The sequence below is a fragment of the Monodelphis domestica genome, chromosome 1 (genome assembly GCF_027887165.1).
Source record: "Monodelphis domestica isolate mMonDom1 chromosome 1, mMonDom1.pri, whole genome shotgun sequence".
In the NCBI taxonomy this organism is placed as follows: domain Eukaryota; kingdom Metazoa; phylum Chordata; class Mammalia; order Didelphimorphia; family Didelphidae; genus Monodelphis; species Monodelphis domestica.
In genome coordinates, this window is record NC_077227.1 from 10,201,600 (window position 1) to 10,215,395 (window position 13,796).

Genomic DNA, 13,796 nt, shown 5'->3' on the forward strand with positions numbered 1-13,796 from the left:
GTTCATGGCTCCACCTACAGTGTGTTAGTGTTCCTGCTTTTCCACATCTCCTTTTCCCCCCCAATTTTCTTTTTCTGGCATGCTAGTCAATCTCACAGGTATGAGGTGGACCTCAGAGTTGTTTTAATGTCCATTTCTCTAATTAGGTGTGATTCAGACCATTTCTTCCTGTGACTTGATAGCTCTGATTTCTTCTTCTGAAAACTGCCTAGTCATATCTTTTGACTATTTATCAGTTGGTGTGTGTCTGGATTTTCCATACATTTGACTTGGTTCTTTATATATTTGAGAAATGAGGACTTTATTGGAAAAAATTTAGTGTAAAATTCTTTTCCCTAATTTCCTATTTTCCTCCTAATTTTGACTGTGATGATTTTGTTTGTAATCAAAATTGTCCATTTTACTTCCCATGATCCTCTCCATCTCCTACTTGGTCACAAACTCTTCTCTTCTCCATAGATCTGATGGGTATATTTTTTCTATGTCCCCCAATTTGCTTTTGATATCACCTTTTATGTCTAAATATATATCCATTTTGACCTTCTCTTGGTATATAGTGTGAGAGTTTGGTCTATGCCTAGTTTCTGCCAGATGATTTTCTAGTTTTCCTAGCAGTTTTTGTCAAATAGTGAATTCTTGCCCCCCCCCCCCAGCTTGTCTTTTGTCTTGATCAAACATTAGGTTTCTGTGTTCATTTTCTTCTGTTAATTGTGTACCTAATCTATTCCACTGGCACATCACTCTCCTTCTTAGCCAGTACCAGATTGATCTGTTGACTTCCACTTTAAAATACACTTTGAGATCTGATTTGGTTAGATCACCTTTCTTTACATTTAAAAAAAATCAATTCCCTTCATATACTTGCCCTTTTGTTCTTCCAGATGGATTTTGTTATTATTTTTTAGCTCTATGAAATAATTCTTGGGTAGCTTGATTGGCATAGCATTTCTCTTTTCATTAGAAAGGATGGTGGCCTTGGGTGCAGAAAGGCCAGAACCTCAATCCCTAAGAAAAATATAAAATACACACCTAATATAAATAAGGATATAGCAAGAGAGCACCTAGCTTCCTGCCCTTGATAGAGTTACATCTCCTCCTCAGGCCCCGATGAGCTATGCATGTCCTTGGGACTGAGAGAATTGGCATATGAGATCGATGAGCTACGGGCAGGGATGTTGACTTTCAGGGGAAGTGGCAGGGCTGCATCATTTGATTGGAAAAGGCTAAATATGATCCTGCTTTTCATAATGAGGGAAAAGAATAGGAATCTATTGACAAGTCAAAGGTCAATGAGTTGACTTTGATTTCTGGTAAGACCCAAGATCTGCTGATGAAAGAAATAACTGTTGGACATTTAGAAAAGGAAGCAGTGATTGCTGAGCAGCTGATGTGGCTTCATTATGAACAAATCAAGTTGGGCTTACTTAATTTCCTTCTCACACAAGCTTATTAAAGTGGTAGATGAGGCTGGAACTGTGGGCATAGTATGCTTGGATTTTAGCAAATTATTTCATTGAATCTCAGGCTTCTGAGAAAAATGGAGGGATGTGGGCTAGACAAGACCAGTTCTGAGACAGTTCAGAACAAATTGAATAAACTTTATCAAATGAGACTTGAAGTCCATTTGGCAAGTCTCGGGGGTGGGGGGGTCACAGGAAGGAGCTGTGCTTGGGTCTGGAATATTCTGCATGTTTTTGCCATTGATTCAGAGAAAGACACCATTGAAAGATCTATCAAATGGGCAGATGACACAAAGCTGTGAGGAAGATCTAACACAGTGGACAACAAATTCAAGTCAAAACTATCTCAAGAAATAAGGAAAAAGGGGCAGCTGGATAGCTCAGTGTATTGAGAGCCAAGCCTAGAGATGGGAGGTCCTAGATTCAAATCTGACCTCAGACACTTCCCAGCTGTGTGACCCTGGGCAAGTCACTTAACTTCCATTGCCTAGCCCTTACCACTCTTCTACCTTGGAACCAATACACAGTATTGATTCCAAGACAGAAAGTAAGGGTTTAAAAAAATAAGGAAAAAGACTTGTATAAAAATATGTATAGCTGAGCTCTTTTTTGTGGCAAAAGATTGGAAAATGAGGGGATGCCCTTCAATTGGGGAATGGCTGAACAAATTGTGGTATCTGTTGGTGATGGAATACTATTGTGCTGAAAGGAATGATGAACTGGAGGGATTCCATGTGAACTAGAAAGACCTCCAGGAATTGATGCAGAGTGAAAGGAGCAGAACCAGGAGCACATTGTACACAGAGACTGATACATTGTGGCACAATCGGATGTAACTGACTTTGCTACTAGCAACAGTGCAATGACCCAGGACAATCCTGAGGGACTTAGAAGAAAGAATGCTGTGCACATCCAGAGAAAGAACTGGGGAAGTAAAAACACAGAAGAAAAACAACTGCTTGATCACGAGGATCGATGGGGCTATGACTGGGAAAGTAGACTCTAAATGATCACCACAGTGCAAATATCAATAATATGGAAATAGATCTTGATCAGTGACACATGTAAAACCCAGTGGAATTGCTTGTTGGCTATAGGAGGGGGATGGGAGGAGGGGAGGGAGAGAAGATGGGTCATGTAACTATGGGAAAATATTCTAAATTAATTAATTAAATAACATTTTTCAAATCTAAAAAAAAAATATCTCAAGAGGCTAGAGTATTGGGTTGAATCCAAAAAGATAAAATTCAAAAAGAAGAAAATCATAATCTTACACTTGGGCTCAAGAAATTGGCCTGGCCTCTATGAGGCATGGATAGAAGACGGTCATCCTGAAGGAGATCTCAGGGCTTAATGGCTGGCAGGCTCCAATGTGAGTCATCAATATGCAAAGAAGCCAAAGTAAGTAATGCAATCCTGGACTGCAGGACTTCCAGGAATAAGTCTTTCTCTACCTTCATAGCCAGATCATTCTTGGTGATTGAATTAAGGTCTATGCACTTACAGTTAAAGACAAATGGATGGGGGGGGGGGGGAGGGGAGCAGCTGGGTGGATCAGTGGATTGAGAATCAGGCCTAGAGATGGGAGGTCCTAGATTCAAATCTGACCTCAGACACTTCCCAGCTGGGTGACCCTGGGCAAGTCATTTGACCCCCATTGCCTAGCCCTTACCATTCTTCTGCTTTAAAGCCAATACACAGTATTGACTCCAAGTCAGAAGGTAAGGGTTTAAAAAAAAAAAGACAAATGGATAAATGAAAGAGCATTTATTAAACATTTCCTATGTACCCAACACTGTGCTAAGCATTGAGGACCCAAATATAAAAATCCAAACAATCCCTGCTTTTGAGTAACTCATACTCTTATGGAGGGGAAAAGCACGTAGAAGCACATCAGGGTGTATAAAAATGTCCAGCACTCTTAAGGGTGCTGGAATGGGGCATCTGAGGCAGTGTAGGGGTTTAGAGGGCCATGTAATAGGGTAGATGGGAAAGCCTGAAGGATTTGCTGAGGATATTGTAGAGAGCTGATTCTTGTTTGGGACCAGGTTAGACTAGATGGGTGCTGAACATCTTTCTAATTGAAACTGACTCTTTGCTTCTGTAAAGGCTCTCTGGGTTTGGGAAATGACTTGGAAGCCACACTGAGTTGGGAGATGAACCCCTGAGTTCAGGAAGTGACTGGTCAGGCAGTTGGTGTGGGATGGAGATTTAGTGAATAGGTAGAATAAAAGATAAAGCTGGAAAGGGAGGTGGAAGCCAGAGATACACTCACAGGGCAGTCAGCTTCCATTTAAACTTGTCTCCTTTCAAACTTGGGAGCTTAGTTATATCAATTCTCCTAGGGAAGTTCAGCCTCTCCCTTGAAAAACCAATAATCACTCATATCCCTAGAGTGTTGTAAATGTGTTTGCCTTACTACAAACCTGTGGAGTTATTACTATTTTCAAGAGAAGAGATGAGCAAAACATGTAGCCCATCATCTTGAGATCATAGCTTTAGGGCTGGGATTTAGCCATTGAGTCCAACCTCCTCTAATCCTAGGTTGAAATAGGGGAAATGAGGCATAGCAGGATGTGACTTATCCAAGTTCTCTCAACTAATAAATATCTAAGACAGATTTTGAATCCAAGGCTCCTGAATCCAAGTCCAAAGCTCTTTCCTTTCTTCTACAATGGACTCTAGCAAAATTAGAATCAAAGGGCTCTCCTTATTAGGTCATGCTGATGTGCTTCTCTCTACCATCATTGAAATGAGGAACGTCTCTCATGCTCTGTGACCCCTAAGAAGAATTAAGAATAGATAGCTACACAGATAAATGGAGAATGACAATCAGGAATGCAGTAGCCACATGGTTTCATAAGATTTAATGTTGCCTGGGACCACAGCTATTAGCCCACCCAACTGAATGCTGGGGAAACTTCTGTAGGATGTTTGAAGAGTATGGAAGCAAGAAAAAGGCCCTCACTTGGCCAACCATTTGGGCAAAGTCAATTCTATTCCATTTCATTGCTATTTATCCTATTATCTTTTGCACTACCACCTAGGCACTAATGATACAACCACACAAATTAAGCATTCCCTCTCTATAAGGGATAACATTCCAAGGGAGATACTATTCATAAAGGGCCTAACATAGTGCCTGGCACATAAAGCCTTATTCCAGTTCTCCTTCCCCTTCCACCTTGTAGAGAAATGGGTTTAGAGAGCCTGGATAGTGCTTGCGTGCACACACTCTCTCTCTGCTAAGATTCTAAAATTAAGAAAACTAGCACAGATATAGCATAGACTGGAATAAGAGAAACCCTCCACTAGCCTGTGAGGCCTGGCCTCAGCTCCAAAGCTGAGAAAGACTCCAACCTTATTTAGGGACATCCCTCTTCTCTTTTCCCTGATACCTCTCCAATCTGAACTGGTTATTAAACTCTATCTTATTTGAATATTGCAGTCAGATAAATGGACTATCTTTTCTAGGGCATAGAGGGAGCTGAACATAAGTTCAGTCATCCAATGACCAACGGTCCTTATCAGACCCCTGCTGGGCAACCAAAGTCTGGGGAAAGGCTTGTCCCTCTGGAGGGTCTGTGTTTAGCCTGCTATGGGGCAACTTCAGCAGCAATCCAATGAGAGGACATCCCCTCAGGCTATCATAAGTGGCTCATTTCTTGGATACCCCATTTGGTCAGGAATAGCTTCTCGGCAGGGGGCATCTCTCTCCTTTGCCTCACCAGCAGCAATATTCCCTCTGTCCCTTAAACTCCTCCATTCCCTGCTACAAACCTTCCTTATCCCCTGTTCTTCATATCCCCCCATCTTTCCCTCTCTCTCTCTCTCTCTCTCTCTCTCTCTCTCTCTCTTTCTCATTCCTATTAATCCTACAATATTAGAATCTAGAGTCATCATGAAATAGTGAATACAGCATTGGACTTCTATTCAGGAAGACCTGGGTTCAAATCCTATCTCAGACATTTCATTGCTATGTGACCTTTGGCAAGTCACTTTCTGTGCCTCTGTTTCCTTGCATAAAGAGGGGTGTAGATTCTATATAAAGTGTGGAGTAGACTTCTAAGATTCCTGCTAGTTCACGGGATCAGAGGCTATCATGCCCAACCTGTAGCACACTAGAATTCCATGCCAATAAATTATGATCTTTTGTGTGAAGGCATCCAGAGGGGCAAGAAGAGGAAGTCCCCCACCTACCATGAAGGTCTTGCAATTTCGAGATAGTTCTGATTCTTAGACATATTTCCTTATCTGTAGCCATTGCTCCTTCTGGAGTCCATGCAGAACAAGACTCACCCCTCTTCAATGTAGCAGTCCTTCAAGTCCTTGAAGAAAGCAGGTCTGAGATCCCTATCCCAGCCACGGGATATCTCTTCCAAGCTAACATCCCTACTTCATTCAACTGACCCTCAGATGGCATTGACTTTAGGTCCTCTAACTATTTCAGTGTATAATTGCTAGCCTTTATCATCCAATGGCTTTTATTTTATTTATTGAAAAATACTCTTCTGAGAAGGATTTCACCAGATGACAGCCCAGGTGACCTTAAGCCCAAATGACCCATTGATTCACTGAAGGTGATTAACACCTGCTCAAGGTGTTCTCCAGCTGATCAATGTCCTCCCTGAATTGTACACAGTCCTTCATGCATGACCAGACCAAAGCAGAGGATAGGGTGGGACTGTCTATCGCCTCTGGATTTCTTAAAGTGATGCTCTTTTTGATGTGATCAACCCACGAGAACTGATAAAATACCTACTGGGTGTACTGGCTGAATCACAAAGAATGAAACAATCCTTAAAAAGATCTTACTTTCTACTGGGAGAGACAATAAGCACATATAAGTTGACATTAGTCAACTAGAATTTATGAAATGCCTATGGGCAAGGCTCTCTCTAGTTCCTCCTCTTTCTTCTTTTCCCCAATGAGGGACTAGGATGGTGGATGAATTCATCTCCTTTCATTGTTTCTCTTCATTCCTTCTCCATGGAGGGCTCCAGCCGTGAGCTGACCTTGGCCTGGGAGACTGGTTGGCCCCTTCCTTCTAGTCCATTAACCACACTCTGCGCTAGCCTTCCTCATTGAACAGAACCCCTAGATAAAAGGTCAGAGGAGCAACATCAGTAGTTTCCCACACTAGAGAAGGTATCACTTGACAAAAAAAAGGATGTCTTTCATGTTTCCTTTTGTTTCCAGTTCTTTCTCTGGAAGTGGACATTCACAAGTTAGTCTTCAAATGTTAATTCTGTAGCTGTTTATAATGAGCTCTTGGTTCCAATTGGTTTGCTCTTCATAATTTCATGTAGTTTCAAAAAATTTAATCTCTTCCTCATTTCTTCTGGTGCTGGAGTGTTCCATCACAACTGTATGCCGTAACTTATTCAGCCACTCCCAACTGATGGACATCTCAATTTCCAGCTCTTTGCCACATCCAGAGAAAGAACTGTGGGAGCGGAAACACAGAAGAAAATGTGATTTATCAATTGTTATATGGGTATGTGATCTAGGGTTTTGGTTTTTAAAGATTATTACAAAAATGAATAATATGGAAAGAGGTTTTGACTGATAATATATGTATAACCCAGTGAAACTGTTTGTCCACTGGGAGGGGGAAGGGAAGACAGGAGGGAGGCAACAAAAATCATGTAACCATGAAAAAAAAAGTGGCATCCACCCAAGCAGGGTAAAGTGGAATGTGACTTTTCCAAATACTAGATTGCCCAGTTTTTCTATTAGACATGAACAACGGACATATTTTTGATACTAGGACTATGTAGTCATGTTTCCTCTAAACTGGAGGATTATTCTGTTCCTGGATTCTATATGTCCGGAAGCTGGAGTTTGGCAACTATAGGTCACTGAGTCATTTCACGGGAGCTCTGCTTTGTCTTCAGGTTAACATTCTTGGAGGTAGTCTGTATCTGCATCAAAAGAACCAGACGTATTATTGACATGTTCTTCCTTTTAAGGATGCTGTATTCCCCTACAGTAGCATGATACTCATTGTGTAATCTCCTAAACAGAATTTTTTCAATTCCAAAGAATGCTTAGCAATAGCTTGGCTGATTTCAGGACGTTAGTAATAATGGGGTTTATGATAACATGTTCCACCAGATGGTCCTAGAAAATGTGTCGTAATAAACTCACTTTTCTTACTTACTTTTCACTTTCATCTTGTTACTTGGAGACAATGTCAGAAGAAGATTTAGAAAAATTGTAGCGTTAAGTCAAACCAACAGCATATATTAAGGTTGGGTGGTGCAGTGGGTAGAGCTCTGGGCCTGGCCAGAGTCTAGAAGACCTGACTGAGGTCGCATCCAGCTGTGTGATCTTGGGCAAGTCACTTAACTACTTTCTGCCTCAGTTTCCCCAACTATAAAGCAGAGACGATAATAACAGCACCTGTCTCCAAAAGCTGTTGTGGGGCTCAAATAATAAAATATTTGTAAAGTACTTTATGGCCTTCAAGTACTATAGAAATGCTTGTTCTTGTTATTAGGACTGTTACACGGGCAGGAAGGTCAACCTGACAGCTAAGTCGAAGACTGAATGGAGTAGGATGAGATTTGAAGTGGAGAGATCAGCCAATAGCCTTCTTGGTTGTTTCCACAGTCCAGGGATGAGGTGATGTGACCTCCTAGGTTGGGCTCTCCATGGCCCCTAATGATGATGCCAACAAGATGGCCTGTGCATGCTTCCGAATGGCTGTTCCTCTAGCTGTATTGCTTCATCATCATCCCTGCCTGGATCCCCCGGGATCAACAGGACCCAGAAGGGACACATCTGGGCAGAGGTGGCAGAGAATTTTTCTGGGTGGCACCGCCTGAGTCACATGATGGTGAAAGGCACAGAGTTTGGGGCCCCCTTGGTATAGGCTGGCATCAGCAGACTTTCATGCCCAAAATGGGCAAAGTAAAGGCCCTTCATGTTGTAAAACAATGGCAACTTTCTCCTTCTTGCCTTCAGCTTCCTTCTCTGGGAAAGGAAAGGCTTGGGTGAGACCAGCGTCCTTCCCAGCTCTCCGTCCGTCCGAGACAAGACCATGAAGCCCGGACGTCTTCAGGGACTAGAGGGAGGGGCCAGCTAGGCAAGCCCTGGTGGCCCTCCACCCCTACCAACCAGGCACACTCCAGGGCGACAATTGTCTTTCCAGCTCTGCAGAAATGATATTTTAGGGGGCAGCTGGGTGGCTCAGTGGATGGAGAGGCAGGCCTAGAGACGGGAGGTCCTGGGTTCAAATCTGACCTCAGACACTTCCCAGCTGGGTGACCCTGAGCAAGTCACTTGACCCCCTTGCCTAGCTCTTACCACTCTTCTGCCTTGGAGCCAATACACAGTATTGACTCCACGAGGGTAGGTAAGGGTTTAAAAAAAAAGAGAGATTTTAAGACCCAGCTTAATCTGTTCAAGTGGAAAAGTCATCACTGTTTTTACTTCCATCAACCCCTGCTATGCTGGACTGCGCTGAAGATCTCATGACTTTGGCAGGGTTGTTCTGAAGAAATGTCTTGGAATTTTCAGCCCCTTCGTGGCTACTGGCAATGGCGTTCAAGGCCCACTTCTATTCAAATAACCATCCCAGCTAACACTCCTTTGTTACTTTACTGTTTGCAGGGCACTTTGTGTAAGTTATCTCACTGCTTCTCACCACTATTAGGGAGGTGCTCTTATTAGCCCCACTTTAGTCAGGAAGAAATGGTCAAGTAATTTCTCCAGTCACATAGCTGTCTAAGGCAGGATTTGAACTCAGGTCTATACTGACCCCAAGTCCTCTAGCCACTGTGCCACCACTATTGAGGAAAAACCTAGAGTGCTCCTCATGTTCCAAGTAGAGGACAAAACACAGGTATATGAGTACATACCATGGCAGCTAGGTGGTTAAGGGAATAGAAATCCAGGGTTGGAATCAAGAAGACCCGAGTTCAAATCTGACCTCAGACACTAACTCTGTGACCCTGGGCAAGCCACTTAAGCCTGCTTGCCTCCGTTTCCACAACTGTAAAATGCACTGGAGAAGGAAATGGCGATCTGATCATTTGTGGAGCATCAAGGAAGCCTGCCCAGAGCATGTGGTGTGTAGAGAGCACGTTAAGGTTGGCAAAGCGCTCAGGCCACACAGCTAGTAGGTGTCTGGGGCAGGATTTGAACGGGTGTCCCTGGATCTAAATTGTATCCTTCATTCGTGGTGTCACTTAACTGCTTCCAAGTCAAGGATTCTGAGCCAGAGAGGTGAAGCATGTGAATTTCCATGGATGGGAGACGGAACATTGACTATGGGAAACGCCAGGAGTCTGAGCAGAGGTTGAGGGTGGGGGCAGGCCTCCACGGCCCCTTCCAGCTCCTTCCTCTCTCCAGTCCGGGACATGGATGAACAGAGGCTGAGGCAGAGCAGCCTTACGGTACACCCCAGCAGAGGGAGGGGGACACACGGGAGCCACTAGTGGGTCACGCCAGGAGTGTTGTGGCCCCCGAGCCGGCCATGCCAGGAGTCTGAGTCTGTCGCTAGGGCACAGCCTAGGCAGGATTCAGAGCCAGAGCTCTCCTGGATCTAAAGCTCTTCCCACCGTTCCAGCTTCCCGGTGCTGCTCAGGTACTAGCGGTCAGGCTCCCTGGTGCCTCCGGGATGGAATCCAGCACCTTTGGCTTACCGTTAAGGTCTCCCACCCCGTTCATCCTCCTCACGACTTCCTTTCTAGGACCCAGATCCCCAGAGGAGCCATTGCTGTTCTCCAGACTCAGGCTCATCTCCCGACTTCCTTTGGCCTCCAGGATCAGACACGGCTCCTCTGTGGGGCCTCTCAAGCCCCTCATTACCTGGTCCCGGCCCGGCTTTTTAGCCTCCGTGTGCATCACCCCGTCCTGGTCTTTGCCTTCTAACCCAACTGGCCGTCCCCCCCCCCCCCCCCCAAGACGCCAGCATTGCCGCTTCTTCCCTCTTCCCAGCCCTCATCATCTCCTCCTTGGAGAGTCTCCTTCAAGCACCACCTTCTCCCCAAAGCCTTTCCTGAGCCCAGCAGGTTGGTTAATGCCGGCCGAATCTCTGGATGGTGCTGCGGGCAGGCGTTCTCCGTTAGTCCTGCTTGTGGCTCTCCATGAATAGTGAAACTTTGTGACGCGGGAGAGCAGCCAGAGGGCCAGCCCCATTCAGAATGCCTTCCTGCCGTCCCCCCCTGGCCTCAGAGCCAGCCCCATTCCCAGAATGCCCTCCTGCCGTCCCCCCTGGCCTCAGAGCCAGCCCCATTCCCAGAATGCCCTCCTGCCGTCCCCCCTGGCCTCAGAGCCAGCCCCATTCCCAGAATGCCCTCCTGCCGTCCCCCCTGGCCTCAGAGCCAGCCCCATTCCCAGAATGCCCTCCTGCTATCCCACCTGGCCTCAGAGCCAGCCCCATTCCCAGAATGCCCTCCTGCCGTCCCCCCTGGCCTCAGAGTCAGCCCCATTCAGAATGCCCTCCTGCCGTCCCCCCTGGCCTCAGAGTCAGCCCCATTCAGAATGCCCTCCTGCCGTCCCCCCTGGTCTCAGAGTCAGCCCCATTCAGAATGCCCTCCTGACGTCCCCCCTGGCCTCAGAGCCAGCCCCATTCCCAGAATGCCCTCCTGCTATCCCACCTGGCCTCAGAGCCAGTCCCAGAGTCAGCCCCATTCCCAGAATGCCCTCCTGCCGTCCCCCCTGGCCTCAGAGTCAGCCCCATTCCCAGAATGCCCTCCTGCCGTCCCCCCTGGCCTCAGAGCCAGCCCCATTCCCAGAATGCCCTCCTGCTATCCCACCTGGCCTCAGAGCCAGCCCCATTCCCAGAATGCCCTCCTGCCGTCCCCCCTGGCCTCCGCCCAGGGCTGCCTTCCCTCCATCCTCCCCCCCAGTTGCTCATATCGTTTTCCTCCTCCGACAACGCCGGGTTTTCTTCTCTGGGACAGGCTGACGGACTCCAAGGCAGGCATCGTTCTTTTCCTGCCTGCCTCCTCCATGCCGGCACAGGGCCGGGCACTAGCTGGTGCCCAGGAGACGCTCACTGAACTCCGTCAAGAAGCCACGTTGGCGCCGGGGTTTCCCGGCGTGTGGCCGGGGTTTGAGGGTCCGACGGTCCCGGGGCAGCCTAGAGGAGGGCCAGGGCTGGGGTGGGGGTGGGAGGAGGAGGCCTCTGTTGGACTGTTGGGCCTGAGCCCCCCTTGGACAGCAGCCCCCCAGGGTCCCCGGCCGTCCGGGCCCTTCCCTCGGCGTCGCGGGGCCCACAGAGGGCCCCCGGCCAATCACCACTCCATCCTTAGCGAGTGCCTGACCTCGGGCCGGCTGCGGAGCAGAGGGGGGCTGTTCTGTCCAAGACAGGCTGGGCCAGCTGGGAGAGGAGCTGGCGGGAGCGCTGCCTGTCTCCTGTCTCACACAAGTGCCCATGGATGGGGGGCTGGTCAAGCTCAAAGGCCAGGCCAGGCCCGGCCCTCCCTTCCTCTTGGAGCCCCCCTCCAGGGGCCAGGAGAGGTCACAAGGACACACATGAGCTTCCAGGAAAGAATCGGGGCTGGCCTCGGATTGGATGGAGCCCCACTGGCAGCCTCCTCGGCTTCTCTGGGAAGCCCCGGCCGCACGCACGGTCGTCAGCAGGGCTGTCCGTCTACACAAGGTCGTGTTGGGGATTCTTGGGAGTTATTGGGGGAAAACAAGGACTTCTGCCTTTGGCTCACGGGGGCCAGAAGCCACTCTGGGATGGGCGTCACATGCCACGGCAGCCAGCGTCCTGCCTTAGTGGGACGGAGCCCGCCGGGAGCAGTTCCTCCCTTCCGGGACCCTTTCTTCGCTTAAAGAGCCAGAGATCGAAGGGGCAGCCGGACGGCCGCCCCAGAGAGAGCAGAAGGGATTTGGGTGGTTGCGTGTGTACTTTTCTGTTAAATATTTGGACAAAGATTTCAGCAGAATTGGTTCCTGTGTATACAGACAGTGTTGCATTGAAAAACATGATTCTGAGGGCCGCTGAGTGGCTCCATGGATGGAGAGCCGGGCCCAGAGATGGGAGGTCCTGGGTTCCAATGTGGCCTCAGACACTTCCCGGCTGGGTGACCCTGGCCAAGTCACTTGACCCCCCTCGCCTAGCCCTCGCTGCCCTTTTGCCCAAGACAGAAGATAAGGGCTTAAAAATACAAGTAGACCTAAAGCCTGCTTCCGAGAAGGGCTCCATTGTTTCCCCAGGTGGGGAAAGGAGAAGGGGAGCGCTTGAGGCCGATAAGACGGTAATGGCGTAGTTATGATTATATGTGGGTTCTGCTCTCAGAGAGCCGAGCAATGATAACGGCCGGCCTGGGCTTCTCTCTCAGCACTTCTCTTTGATTACCCAAAGCCCTTATTTCCTCCGCTGACGCCAGCAGCAAGAGTGGCATCGCAGGGCCATTTCTATATGGGCTCTCTCGACAAATCTGGGGAGAATGAGGCGCGTAACAATAGCATATGATAAACAGAGACACAAACCTGCCACGGGTGAGGGTAACACCGACACGAGAATGTGATCACACGGGGTGGCCTTTGGACTTTGCAGGGGCTTCAAACACATCACACAACTGGACCGTCCCAGCACCTGCAAAAGTTTGGAGCCATTATTGTCCCATTTTACAGTCACAGGTGACAAAATTGAGGTTCTGAGAAGGTTCGTGACTTGCCCAGAGCCATGTAACTCACCTTTCTCTGGAGCATGACTTGAACCCAGATCTTCCAGTGTTCTCAAGGGCCTCAGAGCTCATCTAATCCTAATCCCTGATTTTACAGATGAGCAAATGGAGGCCAAGAGAGGGGAAGTGATTTGCCCACCCAAGTAACAGGCAGTTAGGTGGTTCCACAGTACACAGAGCACCAAGCCTGGAGTCAAGAGGATTCATCTTAATGAATTAAAATCTGGTCTTAGACACTTAAGAGTTGTGTGGTCCTGGGCAAGTCATTGAACCCTGTTTGCCTACTTTTCTTCATCTGTAAAATGAACTGGAGGAGGAAATGGCAAACCACTGCACATCTTTGTCAAGAAAGCCCTCAATGGGGTCCCAAAGAGTCACACATGACTGAAGTGACTGAAAACCAACAACAAAACCCCAAGTAACAAGTGGTCAAGATGGGATTTCCACTGGAGTCTGGTGACTCCACCTCCATCCCTTTTACTACAGCCAGTGCCCCACACCTTTGCTGCCTTGCCTTCTCCCATAACACCCTCCCTAACTTTCTCATCTGCTTGCTTCATTCAATATTAATAAAGTAGTTCACACTTGCCAGGTTCTTTCTTCACAGAAACCACAGGAGAAAGAGAATCCTGGAGTTATTAGCCCCATTTCATTGCTAAGGAAACTGAGTTCCGAGAGAAGAGAA